Source organism: Lepisma saccharinum, chromosome 20, assembly GCF_977018435.1.
Source record: "Lepisma saccharinum chromosome 20, izLepSacc3.1, whole genome shotgun sequence".
Taxonomy (NCBI): domain Eukaryota; kingdom Metazoa; phylum Arthropoda; class Insecta; order Zygentoma; family Lepismatidae; genus Lepisma; species Lepisma saccharinum.
In genome coordinates this window covers 16282470-16296516 of record NC_139248.1, presented here as the reverse complement: position 1 = coordinate 16296516, position 14047 = coordinate 16282470, and the positions used below count along the sequence as shown (strand labels likewise).

Sequence of the window (14047 nt, the reverse complement as noted above, 5' to 3'; positions counted from 1 at the left end):
TCATATCTATTTGTTTGTCTGTTTCTTGTTTTTAAATGTGATTCCAGGGCTGGTGACCAAGTGTATACCCTCATAAATTTTGCAATTTTTAAAATTTAATTAACCGATTTCGATCTTTTACATGATGTAAAATATATTTCAAGATGTGGAAAACGCATAATAAAGATAACCTGATGTCTAAAGTTAACCAGTGTTCATCTGATTTCCCTTATTAGGTAGTAGTTTTAAGTTTTTCTTCCTTCTTTTTTACAAAATAGTAAAAAAATGGAGTGTCCTGTTTAGGGAAATATTTATTTTCTGCCATCTTTTGTGTACAATATTGTTGATTGTGTATTTACTGCATTTAGAACAGAATTTTAAATATTTACTTACTAGTGCCATATATGAATTATGTACTGTTCATATACTGTACAATATTGTTGTGTATTTACTGCATTTAGAACAGAATTTTAAATATTTACTTACTAGTGCCATATATGAATTGTGTACTGTTCATAAATACTTGTTCATATTTTAAGTTTTTGATCATGTTCAACTATTGTTATAGTCATGACATGACACATGAATTTTTACATGCCTCAATAGCTCACATATGTGTAAAATGAAAATACTTGTAGGACCAGCAGATCTACATTAATATCATGTAGTGAAATAGTTTTCTCAACAGATATGTCAGAATGACATATTTGACAATGTTCCAAACCCCCAAACCTATGTTCCCATTTCTTCATGACTCCCTAGAAAGTGTTGTTAGAGATGTAATAGGGAGATTCATAAAAAGTGGCATCTTGAACAATGCAAAAAATAGTTTTAAATTAATGCAAATTGAAGAAGAAGCTTATGTTTTTTACTAGCTGTAGATTTTTTTTGCAACCAACGACAGAGAAGATTGTGGAACGTAGTCCCTTAAGTTCAGGTTGGTGAGAGCCGCCAGTTGTTTAGTTCCGAAGCAAATGACTCAGTTTCCAAAGCAATGTGCTCAGCGCATGGAAGACGTGATACAGGAACTTCTCAGGAGAAAGAGAATGAAGGCTGTAACTGGTGATAAAGTAATTCGCCAGTTTAAGACATTGTTGCACAATGTCAGTAGTGAAAAGGAATTGAAGAGAAGTTTTGTAACTTTTCAATCAAAACTGATGCACTAGATTCTTTTTTTAACAAGTGTCATGAAGGGCAAGGATGACTTCTCTGAGTTATGGAGCACTGTCAAGTTGGTTTTGATTTTATCACATGATAATGCATATGTGGAAAGTGGGTTTTCTGTAAATAAGAAGGTTTTAATACAAAACTTGAAAGAAGAGTCTGTTGTGGCTATTCGGCAAGTTTATGATGCAGTGAAAGTGGTAGGAGGAGTGTCAAATGTAGAAGTAAACAAAGATATGATCCAGAGTGTTACAGGTGCACGTATTAGATACGAAGAAGCATTGCAGAAGATGAGAAAGAAATGTGATCACAAAGAAAACAAAAGAAAGAAATGAAACGTAAAGCAAGTGAGATCTGTGCTTCACAAGCCAAACAACAAAAGATGCAAGAAGAAGCAAAGGCTATTGCAGAACAATTAAAAAAAACTTGAAGCTTCTGAGAAGTAAAGTTTCTTAATTTGCTGTATCCGACATCAAGTACATTTCTTGTTTTATATTTCAGTCTCAATAACTTATTATTCCTTTTTAAATTGGTACTAATAATTGTCACTTCATTTTTATATGTTTTAAAAAATCCAATAATTTGTTTGTCTTAACTATTATTGTACACATTACAGATTAATTGATATTGTATCCGTTTATAAACATCTATGAAAGTGTGAAAATATTTCAGTGTTCTATATCAGATATGTTAGAAATTGTTTCAGAGTTGTTTAAAGTTCTAGAAAACTGGTCATCTTTGTTCTTAATTACATGCAAAGAAGTGTAATTTTATTTTATTATTGAACTAGTATTGTTGTTATTTGCATCAGAAAACAACAGTAATAAAGAAGGTGAGGATGGTATGGCTGAGGGGAAATGGAGGAGGCCATTGTAAAATTATAGAAATTATAGTAGTCATTTACTGTGCATTCAATACTCTGGAAAAATATGAGGATTCTGGAAAACTCAGGGAAAATGGATTTGGAGTTTGCGTGGGAACCCTGTATATAACAACTGTGGAAAACATTATTGTAGCTCTCTTTTCTTACGAAATTACATGAGAAATTCTAACAAGGAGCTTCTTCCTTACAACAAGCTTACTTCCTACAGGAAGTACAAAGAGGAAACATGGATATCCAATTGGAAAGCTTATTTTACACTGATTTATGTAAGCTGTTCTCTGATTGGCTTTAATCACCTAGGTAGCTACAAATTAATTATGAAGAGCAAAGTGGCCAAAACTAATGCCTCCACCCTACATGCTTGCATTTAAGATGAAAAAATTGTGAAAATAAAGAAAATGTTAAGCGAAAGAAATATATCCTAATTTTGTCACAATGAACCCCAGTCTCCTCAACTAGTGGTGTAGTACAAAAGTAGACAATGCCCAGATAATGTGAGCTAGTTAGTTGATGGACAATTGGGATATATCTATTTTAAGCACCACTCTATAAGCCTGTGTCAAGAATTGTGTTTCAGAAGTTACATTTGTATTAGTGCCAATTGTGACCCATAGAAAAAGGAAATGTGAAACCTAAAAGTATTGTATTTCCACAGAATCTGCAGGGAAATTGTGTTCGATTGGATCTTCAAGGAGCCTGTAGAAGAGGAGAGCACCTTAAAAAAACATGGAGGAAGATCTGAAGCAAACTACTAGGATCAAAAAGTTGAGGTAAGCTACATCTTCTACAAGAACTAAATCATGTAAGTCAACTTGAATGTTAATAAAGGTTGGCGAAAAAGTTCGGAAATTTCTTGTTTAATTTTAAACTAGAAAATGTGAAATGAAACAAAAGTGTTTGGAAAAAGCACATAGTTTGCTTTGGTAGGTTGCTGGTGACCATCTCAGTATCTTTTCTGATAAGATTTTCATCGTGGAGCATGTGCACTGCTGTCTGTTACTGAAGAAGGAACAGAGGAATTCTGTTGTCGCTCATTGTCATTTTATGGTGCGCATGATGATTTTGGGCGGTATTTGTGCAACTGGACAAATGCCTTTAGTGTTTATCAATCAGAATGGCACAATCAATGCTGCTAGCTATCGGAAACTCGTTCTGTGCGACATTTTGGAACCCCAGGCAACAGAGCTCATCGGCGAAGATGGATTCAGCAATTGGAATGTGTGAAGAGCTGTTTCATTGTCTTCAGGACAAGGGCACAAGGGCATTTGGCCTTCAGATTTGCTGAGACTTGGATGCCATGTGGTGTGGTTGTTTTTGAAGGAGACATTCCCCGTGTTCCATACAAAGCAGTGGACGCACTCAAAATAGCTTTATGACATGCATGGGACGAAATTACTGTCGAACAGTGTGCGACCATTGTCAATAATTTTCTGAGACTACTTCACACATGTATTAAGGCAGAAGGAAGCAACTTTGAGCACTTTACTAGTCTAAGTCTCCGTACTTTTTTGCCTGCAAGCAACCCATTACGTTAAATCAATGCACTGAAGCTTCCATTGGAATGGAGTGGAGGGAGGGGGGCATCATCTCAGTGCATGGGACTGGAAAGAAAACAACATGAAAAACATTGGCACATACTCTATATTTTGAGAAATGTTAAAAATCAAGTGTTCTAATTTAATTATGCCACAATTCTATTCTCTCAATTATCCCTTGCAATGTTTTTTACATCATAATAGGTGAAACTATGATGTGCCACTATGGTTTCCCCACATAAGGAAGTGACTGATAACCAAAGTACTAACACATTTCAAACTTATTCAACTATACTGCAAATGTTTTATATAAAAATTTTGGATTCTTTTTCTTTGTTGTTTCTTGGATATATGTTCTTATTATTTCTGTTAGAAGTCCATTTCTAGCATGATTTGAGAAAATATCCTGTGACTTGTACTGCATTAATTATTTATTATTATAATAAGCTCAGCTAACCTTTTATTTTACAAGTTTTCTCAAGCTATTGACAATTGTAGAATCTCACAAGTATTTAGAGCAATAATTTACTCCCTCTGTAATGGAGGCACAAACACTAAATCCTTCACATAACCCCCACACGGAGTTAAGTCAGGGGATCGCGAGGCAATGACAGCAGCAGTTTATCATAATTTCCAAAACAATCGATCCATCGGTTTGACACACTGGTGGTTAAGAATGCATGGACATTGTGATGGAACTGGGTCAGAACACCATCCAACTGGTGGATAAAGTTCTCAATGTCTGTCTACAACTGTGGCATGAGCCAATTTTCTAACATGTCAGGATACCCGTATTCTGTAATGGTTGTTCGCTGAAGAAGAAAGTCCCGTAAACTCTCAATTTTGAGATTGCACAGAGAGCATTGAGTTTCGGAAAGTCACAAATATGATCAACGGTGCCATAGGGAATAGAAAACCCCCATACCTTGCAATGTGTCACAGAATTTGTTGTTTCTCTACAAAACTGCAAAGTTTCATGTTATATTCAATAATGCATGCATGTACAGTAACATCATGAAACTGCTTCAATCATTTGTAGACACCCTGGATTTTCATAGTCATAATAGAGATGGAATAGTTTAAATTTGAATTAAATAAACCTTACTAGTAACTAGAGATATGCACTTTGGATGTCGCCAAGAATGTAGTATATTGCTCAGAATAGCTCTTAACAGTTTGTAAAACATGCAAATTGAAATCTGAGTAAAGTGAACTACAGGGAAAAAAATATGTTGCCTAAGAGAGAATTGTATTTCCACAGCAACAGCATCCTGGGGTAAACGAGGCATGGGATTGGAATCCTGGATCAACCTGCAGAAGAGAGAGTTCCAAGAAGAAGAAAGCTGTACTGAAATCACACTGGTGGTGCCCGTGATGCAGTGAGATCTATATCATGTAAGTTGCCCTTAATGCATGTATACAACTTGAAATTGGGAATGTGAAGAAACCAGTAGGTCATATGCATAATTCAGTAGGGACATTAGCTATTCGGATGTTTTTACACAATTGAGGAGAGGACTTTATATACCACCTTTTAGGAGTGGGAGTGATTTTATGTGCATTAGAGATGATAGTGGGAGTGTCTTCAGTTGAGGAGAGGGACTGACTTTTATGCACCATTGCAGAGAATAGATTGACTTTACATACATAATTCAGTAGAAATATTAGAGGCAGTGACTTCCTACACACAATTGGGGAGTGGGATTGAATTTATGTGTATAATTCATTAGATATTTTTTTTACAGGCAGTGACTTTACACATAATTCAATACAGATATCATATGCAGTGACTTTATATACATAATTGAGGAGAGGGATTGACTACATACATAATTTAGAGAAATTAGAGCCACCGACTTCATACACACAATTGAGGAGAGGGATTGAATTTATATGCATAATTCATTGGGGACACTAGCTATTGGGATGTTTTTACAATATTCAGGAGAAGGAAGGACTTTATATACCTTCTAAACACAATGTTGTTTATATTTTGGGATCGTTATTTAAGGTTATGACAGCCTTTGGCGACTTGCTTGCTAACGAGAGGAACATAAGGGGAAGGGGTATACAGGTCTGAAGAGCAACGTCAACACTCAAACAAGCAAGGGGGCTTGCCCGTGAAATAAGAACACGCGCACATTTCATTTAAATACTTCACTTGACTGAAGAGGCGGGGTGATGAAAGTCATAGGAATGTTTGTTACCTGTAGCACTGTTGGAAGTTCTTGTCCTTCGCGGTCCTGGTTTCGACGGAGTCCTAACCTGTAATAAAACGCAACTAGGGAGCGTAACTTGGTTTCTCCCAAAACTGCCCTAATGTAAACCCGATTTCTAAACAATCACTGTCGCTCGTATTTCTTCTCCTTTCCTTTTCACTTTTACTATTTAGGAGCTCAGTTACTAAGACTTAATTCAATGTAAAATGACTAGCAATTACCGTATTTGCTGAATATATAAAGGCAACTAAGAATGAGCTTTTCTCACATGGACTATTTATTTGGAATTTGAACTTTTGATCGCTAAATCCGTTGTCTCGAGCACGTCTCTCGATATCGGCGTTTTTAGTGTAAAGCTGTGTTTGCTTATTTCCCCAGTGAGTTCCGGTAGGATTTTTCAAGATCTCCTGAAGGTTGCCGATGTTATGTGTTTGATGGAAGCTCTTTCCAGCTTCTTCCATAACCCCTTTCATGAAGTGATTAGCTTCTTAATTTATGATGCTCCGGGTTCTGGGTTCGAGTCATGCCTGGGCATGATACGATATACCTTTGAGAAGTTTGAGTAATTTTATATGCTTAATTCAGTAGAGATATTAGTGGGAGGGATTTTTAAGCACCATTCAGGAGAATGGATTGACTTTTCATATGTAATTCAGTAGAGAAATTAGAGCCAACAACTTCTTACACACAATTCAGGAGAGGGATTGAATTTTTATGCATTATTCAGTACAGATAGCCTTGTGTAAACTTTAATACACATCTGAGGAGAGGGAATGGATTTATATGAATAATTCAGTAAAGATATTAGTGGGAGGGGCTTTATATACACAGCTGAGGAGAGGGATTAAATTTATATGCATAATTGAATAGACACACTAACTATTCTGATGTTTTTTATACAATTGAGGAGAGGGTAGGACTTTATATACTCCTTTGAGAAGTTAAGAGTGATTTTATATGCATAATTCAGTAGAGATATCATTGTAGGAACTTTGTATACACAATTGAGGAGAGGGATTGAATTTATATGCATAATTCAGTAGGGACACTAGCTATTGGGATGTTTTTACAAAATACAGGAGAGGGAAGGTCTTATACACCTTTGAGGAGTGGGTGTGATTTTATATGCTGAAAAAATATGTTAAAGAACCTCATGATACCTGTCAAAAATAGAATATATTTTCTCTTTTCTGTTGATTTGTTAGTGTTACAAGCTGACATATAAAGACAGTATTTGGTCAAAAAATTATGCAAGGAAAATAATGCAATTTTCAAACTACTATAAATAAAAAAATACAAAAATGGTAGAGACTTTAAGGTTTCCTTCATTTGAAACTTGTTTAAAGCACTTCCAAAATTTTATTAAGGAATTAATTTATAAAACCCTCAAAGTGAAGAACCACAGGACATGAGTTTTGCTGGGATAATAGAATATGGAAGTTTGACTAACTATTTGGAATGCCATTTTTTAATTTTTAATGTAAAATGTGTTAGACCGGCAATCCTGTTTCTGACTGCCGGTTATCAGGAAACCTGTAGATCATGAAATATATTATTTATAACATTTTGTGCATGCATGTGTGTGTGTGTGTGTGTGTGTGTGGTGAGAAAATACTTACAATAGAGGCATTCCATACCATTTTGACCAACCCTTGTCGCATCATAATTTTTTTAAAAATATTATAAACTTATTATCCTTCAAGTGTTGAGCCATTTTTAATTTGTCGCATGCAGTAATTTTACTGTTTTCAGACTATTATGAAAATTATTTATGTAATGATCCAAAATTCATTTCCGACCTTAGATCACCTACCCCAGGAATCGATCGAGGGTCTCCAGCATGGCACTCAGATGCGCTACTGACTACAGGGTGGCTCAATAAGTCACTTAACACCCTCAGTACAAGGCCACTGCAGCGCGCAACATGGAAATGGTGATGACCAATCGTTATCAGGCCAAGGGGGAACCACATTGACGCCACCCACACGGTCGGCGGCCATCTTGATGTCCGCCATCTTGAATTCAACTTCAGAATTTTAAATGGGAAGGGGGTCGTGCGAAATATCAAAATGGGCTAGAATTTCACGAGAAATGCAATGGTGAAGATTTTTTCGACGTATCTTTAACCAGTAAAAAGTTATGACTGAATTCTTGTACCAATTTGCTCCTTTTCGAGGTGTTAGAAAAATGCCTTAAAATTTGTTTAGCGCTTCGGTAATGCATCGAGATCAAAGTGACGTCTATGGAGAGACGTTCGCATGCCATTGCACATTATTTTAATCGGATACATCCATGAAGAGCTGTGCATTATGAATGGTTGTCGCGAACAATTTACAGTGTGACGCTTCCATTGAATTAAAAGTCCTTCACAGTGACAAGGCCAATGTTTATGTTCATAACGAAGTTTATAAACAGAATATTCGATGATTTTTATCTGATAACCCATTTTTGACAGATCAAAGCTGAATGGTTAGTGTTGGTAAGTTAATGGTGTGGCGTGCTGTGTGGAACACAATTGGTTAGTCAATTTTCCATCAACGGAACCTTAAATGCTTAGGGCTACTTGGATTTGTTAAATAAACAGTTTTTTTCATCCTTGCTTATGGAAGAAGGTACTTTTTACAGAGTTTTTTCAATAGGGAAGAACACCAGAATACTTATGGGAACGTTATGAACCAGTTTTTGTCCAAAGTTAGTTATCAGATGACAAGGGTCACATATTCTGTTTATAAACTTCATTATGAACATAAACATTAGCCTTGTCACTGTGAAGGACTTTTAATTCAATGGAAGCATCACACTGTAAATTGTTCGCGACATCAATTCATAATGCACAGCTCTTCATGGATGTATCCGATTAAAATAATGTGCAATGGCATGCGAACGTCTCCCCATAGACGTCACTTTGATCTCGATGCACTACCAAAGCGCTAAACAAATTTTAAGGCATTTTTCTAACACCTCGAAAAGGAGCAAATTGGTACAAGAATTCAGTCATAACTTTTTACTGGTTAAAGATACGTCAAAAAAACCTTCACCATTGCATTTCTCGTAAAATTCTAGCCCATTTTGATATGTCGCACGACCCCCTTCCCATTTAAAATTCTGAAGTTGAATTCAAGATGGCGGATATCAAGATGGCCGCCGACCGTGTGGGTAGCGTCAATGTGGTTCCCCCTTGGCCTGATAACGATTGGTCATCGCCAATTTCAAATTCCATGCCGCAGTGGCCTTGTACTGAGGGTGTTAAGTGACTTATTGAGCCACCCTGTAGAACACATAATCTTTTCTTTCACACTTCAATCAATCATCGTGCATATTAAAACACAAAATTAACACTTAAATCGTGGATCTTGCAAAATATGTAGTGGAATCTTGTTTTTGTTTAAGTGATCTCACATGAGATGACTGGGACTTGATTAGTTTAATAAGGTTTTGGAACTGCTGTAAAGAAGCTTTCAAATAAAGGAAACCTTGTAGCGGTTTGAAAATTTCATTATTTTCCTTGCGTACATTTTTTGTTTTTACCAAATGTATTTTTTTATGAACTTGTAACAAATCCAAGAGAATTAACATATATTTTTTTCAGTTTATTTTGTAATTCGAAGGTGAGAAATTTATTGTTTAACTGTGATTTGAGACCCTGGCTTTTGTGAAATCTGAAATTACCTTTTTGTTAAGTTCACTGATTGCACAAATAAGAAATATAGACATATCATAACTTCAAATATGGAACTATATTAATACATTTGTACAATCACCATGAGAGCATTAATTTTAACAGCCATTCTTAGATGCTCAATTTTTATCAACTACTATTTAAACAAAAGAAATATGTATCAGTGTTGCAAACCTTAATTTTCTTGCAATAAATTCATAATTATGAACGTCAATTTAGGACAGTCTCAGCTGTATGATTTGAGATTAAATGACCCAACTGTATTTTCAGATGACTGAATTATATAAGGCCCATTATGAAAAGTGGTGAATGGGCTCTGCTACTTTGTAAATCTATATCTTTATACCATCAAAATGTCTTTTGCAAAATTTCAGTGTGCTAATGTAGCTATGGATGAAATCCCTAATAGGTTAATTTCATGTGAAATCAACAAGATCCTCAACCTTAATTTTTTTTTTTATTTTCCGTATCTTTTGTATTTCCGAAATTACAATGTTGCAAACTATGCAATTTTTTCAACATCAATATGCCAAATTTCAAATATGTCAGGTTGAAAAGTGCCTCTTCGTTGGTTGATTTGACGTTGAATGTGCCAAATACTCTCTACTTGGTCTATAACTGTTTCCTTAGTGAAAATTGAGTGATCTATATGTAATAGTTGTTTCTTGCCAGCAGGTGTTGGATTGGGTGTGTGGAAGATATGGAAGCCTGGAATCAACAAGTGGAGATGTTATTCCCATATCCTGTGATTCATCCTCCGCAAGGAACACAATTAGGTAAGCCATCTTTGATGTATGTTTATTCCATTCATTTGAAATCAGGGCTGTGGAGCCGTATGCTGTATAGGAACATCAGGGGGCGAATGGGCTGTTACTTTGTAAATGTATATATATTTGTACCATGAAAGCCTACTTTGCAAAACCATAAATGTTGTACCCAATAAATTTACCACAAAAAAAAATTGTCATGAAATTCACGTATATTGAATTCTTTCAGAAAATGTCAAAGTATGTAATTTAGCAAACATGCCAAAATGTTAGTTTAATTAGAGTTCAAATTCAGCATCCATCCACAGAAATATAGAAAACTATTGCCTTTCACATTAGTTGAACTTTTCGATGTATTCAGAATGTTAATATAATTATTAAATGCAATGTTGCACATGTATGTTTACAGAACTTCGTGTTTATAGAAATGGTACAAATCTGCCAGTTTTTGCCCCCCCCCCCCTTTTCTTCTTTATTTTATGGCTCACACCGCGTTTGCAGTTTCTAGCCAAAGTTGCCGAGTTCAGGTTCTATTGTTAATATGTATGTTCCAAACTGTTGTTGAATATCATTCACGTTCTTCAAAACACTGTCTGTTATGGTATAACAGTTTTGTGAGGTTATTAATTTAAATTGTAGTGTGAATCATCGTGGTTGTTTAAATAGTACACCTATGTTTTCTAGCGAAACTATAGAGAATCCAAATAACTGCAGTGCAAGGTTCAGATATTAGTGTAGATAAAGATATCGGAAATGGTACCTGTGCATCATGTAAGTTTTTATATAGAAAGTCTCGGTATTGTTGTCTTTAGGGACATTCAAAAAATAAATGATTAAGTGTTTGATTAGCTTCTCCGCATTGGCAGGAAGTTGATGGCACAATCTTTAAACGAGCCAAATGTTGATTTACTAATACATGACCTGTTCGCATTATAAAAACAATCACTGTCTGAGGTAGATTCACGTATTGGTAACAAGGTCTAAGATTTCTGACTTGAGCATGCCACTTATAGGATGTGGTATTTTGTAGATCTATTTTGCACCACTACTCCCATTGTTTTTGTAACTTATATTTTATTCTGGGTAAGAGATCTGTACAAGGTGTTACATAATTCTGGGTTCTTGTTCTTTTGCATCTACTATGTCATGATGTGCCATCCCCCCCGCCATACCTTAGTGTCTTGATATTGTGATATTTTTAAATGCACAATATAAAGACACTAAGGTATAGGAGAGGGATTGGCATAATCAAACACATTTCTTCCTTAGCTGAAGAGGAATTTTGTATCTAATATTAAAAAAAATCCACTAATCCACTTTCTAATTTCCAACTAATTGCAAACATCACATCTTCGGGGTAGAAGGAAGATTATTTCTTGCATCATCATTTGATGGAAGAAATTTTGTAATGGAACCTCTGTAACATATTACTAATGTAAAAATACTCATGCTCTTGGCAACTATGTACTTTGAAATACATAGTTGCCAATGACATGGATTCTTACATGATATACTCTCACCATGTGTAATATTTTGATTATTAATCTATACACGTCTTAAATCTTTTATTTTAATATCCTTGTACCGGATACTCTTTTCATTAATTTTTAAATGCATTTTTTTTCTCGGACCCTCCTATATATACACAATTAAATTTATTAATAATAAAGACAGTTGGGTAGAGGGGTATAGGCATTCACACACACTATTTTTCATTCATATATTATTGTGTGTTAAAATAAAAAATTCAGTACCACCCAATATAATTCCTCATTGGAACACAGTAACTTGCTGATCTCTCTACACATTTCATCCACCTGATTTTTCTGCTTTGCCTTCTTCTTGATCTTACATTCGTTGTAATGCATCTCTCAATTGTATTTGCCACTTTCAAAGCATTCTGATCTCCTCCTCACTAACCTACAATAAACAAAATACCTTATTCAAATAATTTATAAAAATTTCAACAATTATCATTGGTTTCCTTATAATTTAGCAAACTTTGAAAACTAACCTACATTTTTCTTTGTGTACTACCACATCATAGCTATACATTACTAAAGAAAATCAATAAATGGCAATTAATGCAGGGTGTCTGTCTACCTATGTTCAATTTCTTTTTAATGCTATATTAATTTACATTCTTCTATACCTCTGCTACAATTTCTTAACATAAAAAATCTTAACAAACAATCTTGTGATAAATGTTCCTCGTTCATCAAAAATTCAATAGACACCCTGTAATACAAATTAATGTGTTTCATTACACATTATGTTCATGCTATATACATGCATGAAAAATTGCATTCAGACATTTCACATGACATGGTAAAAATTATAATTTATGCAAACCACAGTCTACAAATGAAATATTTATTCTTAAAGACTGCCACAGGTAAAATTTATACATTTTCCAACTTAAAAGTGAAGGTATGTAGCAGTAGTACATTCCTGCAAACTTTCATTTAAATGAGACTAACTGGCTAAAAAAAATAACTATATAAACCAGCAATGTTGCCAGCTTAGGGACATTATATGAAATTTCACTTCTACAATCAGACCAAATAACAAAGGAAACACAACAAAAGAGGATATATCATGCCACAATTTTTTTCTTTAAAAAAACTGTTACAAACTTCAGAATTTTTTCCCCCTGTACCCTTCATTTTCAGATGGGTTAAAGATGCTAAAGAATGACAGCAGAGTTAATTAAATTAAATTTGTTTAACCTTCCGGCACTGTTCTAAAAAGTACAATAATGTATATTATTTTAGGCACGATACCTTGTAGACAGATTTCTTATGGGTCTCGTGATGGCTACACCTTCACAAAACACTAAAGGAATTCTGAATGTCCAGGCACCCTGTTTTGGACACTGGTAGATTATTGCAGAGAGAATATATGAATCTCTCACACCAGCTGAAAATAACATGGAGCATTAGGATGTATTCCTGTTCAAATAAGACATGAAAGAAATGCCTTGTACAATGTACCTAAACTCGAGGTCAAACCAAGACTAGGCACTTCAAGATCGAGACAGACTTTACTTAACTTGAGACAATATAACAAGTGCCTATAACTTCAAAGGAGAGAGAACTGCCTTGCTGCTTCTTCAGATCAATTTTGTTGTAAGATTCACTCAGGAAATAGCACAAACACAATGCATTATGCCATCCACATATATAAATTTAGTGACTAATGTGATTTTAAAATGAATAGGAAATCACATAGTGACAATCAGTACACATCCCTGCATTTTTGGGGAAAAAATCTGATAATTTCAAATCAATAGGTGATCCTGGAAGTAGAGTTGCAAAAAAGCTGGCTTTTTACCAATTGGAGCTAACCTATTTGACTTAAGTTACTGTTATGAGTTTACAGGTTTGTAGTGACTTATTTTACAACTAGCTAAAAAATGTACATGATGTAGCAGACAATAGACAGATATTGGCCAATCTCAGTGGACACATATTGCAGTGTTTCCGACACAATTTTAACCCTAACTTATCGAGAAGGAGGGGGGTGCTTTGCAGGCCCAAAAAAATTTTTTTTTTTACATTTTTCAACTGTTCGAAAATAAATTACATTGTTTCCTAGTGTTCACAATATTTCTGTATTACCTTTGTTCATAAAAACATAAATGTCATGTAATTAGGAGGCAAAATGCACTTGGTGGACATATCAGGCGCCATCTTTGAACCAGTCTCATTGAAAACACTCATGCCAGTGGCAGTGTACAATTCGTTGGTAGTGATGGTAATTATTATATTTAATAAACAACTGCGCTTCTACAAAAAAAATGTTATTATGGATTTTGTGAG

At 34.8% G+C, this 14047-nt stretch overlaps 2 protein-coding genes across 5 annotated transcripts in view; one reads left to right on the top strand and one right to left on the bottom strand.

Moving 5' to 3' along the window:
* The window catches only part of LOC146003744 (uncharacterized), a 137390-nt gene that overhangs the window by 64977 nt on the left and 58366 nt on the right, over positions 1-14047 (top strand). For 2 of the 4 annotated variants that reach the window (XM_083142143.1, XM_083142141.1), the window contains exons 2-4: positions 2682-2796; positions 4823-4956; positions 10132-10235. The gene's annotated coding sequence lies outside the window, so the exon portion shown is untranslated. The remainder of the gene's footprint in view (positions 1-2681; positions 2797-4822; positions 4957-10131; positions 10236-14047) is intronic. The other 2 variants (XM_083142142.1, XM_083142144.1) reach the window with 2 other exon arrangements.
* LOC146003356 (uncharacterized) overlaps positions 11699-14047 on the bottom strand; it is a 39008-nt gene continuing 36659 nt past the window's right edge. Inside the window, exons 7-8 of the mRNA XM_083141635.1 lie at positions 13010-13145; positions 11699-12146 (exon numbers count right to left, since the gene is read on the bottom strand). The gene's annotated coding sequence lies outside the window, so the exon portion shown is untranslated. The remainder of the gene's footprint in view (positions 12147-13009; positions 13146-14047) is intronic.